Below are 3353 nucleotides of genomic sequence, written 5' to 3' on the forward strand. Positions count from 1 at the left end.
ATGAGAATCTTATGGAGTGTTGATGGCACAGTCCTGGAAATGGAGGTGAGGCTTGGGGAAATGGACATCCATTGAGTACCTACTATGTGCCAGATTCTCAGTCACAATTCTGAGTAGCTCTTGTTGTGCACAGATTACAGAGGTGGAAACAAGCCCAGAGAAATGAAGTACTTTGGACTATGAATGCTATTCTCTCTGCTGCCCCCTGCCTTCTGCCCAGATGCTCATTTGTGCCTCTAGAGCAGTGAAGGACAGGACCCTCAGAGGTGTGTGGGCCCAGGTATGCAACAGATCATGTTGGTTTGCTCTTGGCTGTATGAACGTGTAAGAATCACATGGGCAGAAGGGCCTAGTAGACTACAGTCCACAGGGTCACAAAGAGTTGGACACGACTGAAGTGACTTAGCACGTATCAAATGTGTAAAGTCAGTGAGTTCCCAGGTTAACTGTTCCGCTCAGCTGAACACAGCGTTGGGCAATTTGCTGCAGAAAGCCCTGAAAAATGCTGTCAATTATTTGGCCAAAAGGAAGAGCACTCAGATGGAAAGAGAGCTGGTGGGGAGTCAAGATCCCCGAGTTGCGTCCTGTCCCTGCCACTGACAAGCTGGTGAACTTGAGGCTGGTGGTCTAGAGCTCGTGTCTTCCCTGGCAAGATGAGAACGTGGACAAGGTGACCCCAACGGAAAGCAGAATGCATTTTCTGAGCACTGGCTCCTTTAAAACAGATAGACTCTAGGAAATGGAATCAGGGAACCAGAGGTAGGACTTGTATTTAGGGAAAAAATGACTTAGAGTGAGAACAGCTGAGTTGAGACCTTTGAGAAGCTCTAGTCCAATCTCCTTAATTCACAGATGAGACACCAAGGCCCAGAAAGAGGGAGGTTCTTGCTCAAGGTCACATGAGAGCAGGAGCAAGGGGAGCTTCTCCTCGAGGGAGAGGCCTGCTGGGATGCCAGCAAACAATGGGGACCGCAATCCCAGTTGCTAGGAGGCAAAGCTGACGGGTGAGGAAGCGTGGCGATGGGCTGTTTGGGGGCCTGTGCGGCCCTAAGACCTGTTGCCTCGGGGATGAGAAAGCAGCACAGGTTAAGTACAGGACAGGCTGGGCTGAGCCCCTGTCCTCGGGGGGCCTTACCTATAGTCTGTCTGTTCCCCAGTAAAGACACCACCACACACAGGTGACTTCTACCTCTCGTGAAAAACTGGTCACAGAAGAGGTAGAGCACCTTACACGGATTAGGGGCTCAGCCATCCACTTTGCTCTAAGCCTAATGTTTCCATTTGGAAGGTCATCCTGTTCACTTGTGGTTTGGGGGAAATTATCTTTCCTAGGTCAGGCCCCTGCCAGTGCATGTTTGGGAGAAACGTCTGCCTTGAGTCACTGTTGTTTTCGATCCTACTCTGGAAATGCCCAGACATACCGCTGTCTTGGCCCAGGAGGTGTGACAGCAGGTGCCACTGTCTCAGAGAGGGAGGGGGAGGGAGGCCTTGATTTCTGTGTCTGGATCATGGGTGGTGGCTGTTACTGGGAAAAATCCCACTAAGACACTCTAAGCTCAACTGGTGGAGACTTAAATTTCCCAAGTTCTAGATTGGTGACAGAAATGGAAAATCTGAACAGAAAAAAAGAGAAAACCCAAGGAACCAAGTCCCTGGGGCCGCCAAGGAGGTCTTTCCTTCAAGAAGTTCAATCTAGTGATGTCTTGAAAACAGTAGAGAACACTTTTAATGTAAACGCAACTGTTTCCAGGTATTAGTGGGGCAAGTGGAGATGTTTCATATGAGGACCAGGCCTTGATCACTCCACACCCAGGCATAGGCCACTCTGCTCTAAGAGCAAACTGTGCTGTCTCTATTCAGCCTCTGCTGGAGACCTGTCTTGGCTCGTCATGGGTCTGTAGAGGGACCCGAGTTGTCAATAGAGAACCACCAGGGTGCCCATACCAGCAGTTAAAAAACAGACCATTTAGAGAGAGGTCTGTTAGAGATGATTTCCTCTGTGTGAAGCCAGGGTTGTGGTTAAATGGGAGAAACACGCTGAGGTGTTCAGAAGTGGTAATATGATGCCTCGCCCCCTAAATGTTTTGCCCCAAAGAATAGTGTATGCATAAACAAATGTGGCAAAAAGTTAAAATATTGGTGAATTCAGATGAGGAATATCATGTTCAAAATATGTACTATTCTGGCTTTTTTTAAAAACAGAATTGAGTTTAAGCTAAAAAGTAGGTAGTTTACTTTTTCTAGAACTTGAAATTTACAACCTGGTTGAAGCAGTAAAATATCTGGTCACTTATAGGCTAGGAGCGCTTCCTGGGTTTGGACCCCTACCAAATCAAGATTCCATCACTTATCAGCTTATTTCTCAAAGCTATGATTTATTCTGTACAAGGTTCCACTGTACATCACACATTCATCTACTCTTGCTTACACGGTAAACAAGTGTATACACCAGCCCTTTGGCTCAGGTTCACAGGTCTTCCCTGGAGAAGGGTGTCAGGCCAGTGAGACTCAGGGCGTCTTATTCTGCTGCCTCCTGGGAGCACGGGAGAGTTCTGCCCTCGAGGGGCACAGGCAGGGCCCGGCTGTGTGGGTGCGCAAGGGGCGCCACGCATAGAGCTCTGGGCCTTGGTGCTCAACAGCTTTTCTCTCTGGGACAACACAGAGTTTTGCCTGATGACTTAAGAGCAAAATCAAGCCCCTGGGGAAGAACCATACAACTGAGGCAAGATGTCCCCAGACACCCAGGCTCCAGCTCCCAGGCTGAACTGCAGACTGATGCCAAGAGGAGCTGAGGGTGGCATGGGCATCCCTGAGAAACTCGGTCCAAAGGGCCTATGTCAGGAGGCTCTGAGAATGGGGGCGGGGCAGGGAGGCTGGGGCGAAGGAGCAAGTTAAGGGGGAATAAATTAAAGGTGAGAGAAGCTCAAGGGTCAGGGGCTCGTACTATCCTTCCAACAGCTGGGGAGCAGACCAGGGCTGGGTTAGAGGAAGCTGGCGGGAAGAACTTGATACACTATCAGAAGAATTTCCTTTTACCTACTCTCTTCTTTCACGTCACTGCAATGCGAAATGAGCCAGGGGCTCTGGGTGTGACCCCGAGCTCCCTGGTAGCTCTGGACATGGCACTGGGGAAAAGGGAAGAGGCTGAGGGATATTTCAGGGAGGGGCAGTTACCCCCTGGTCCCCAAACACTATAAGGCACAATTCTTGGAGGCAACTAGATTCCATCCAAAACATTTAAAAAAAAAACAAAAAACCTGTCAGATCCCAGGTCTACTGTGGCTGTGCTTGGGCCCGGCCAACTCCCACCTAGCACCACTGGGGGCTAGCACTAGAAAAGTTGTACTTGAGGA

The sequence above is a fragment of the Dama dama genome, chromosome 1 (genome assembly GCF_033118175.1).
Source record: "Dama dama isolate Ldn47 chromosome 1, ASM3311817v1, whole genome shotgun sequence".
NCBI lineage: Eukaryota > Metazoa > Chordata > Mammalia > Artiodactyla > Cervidae > Dama > Dama dama.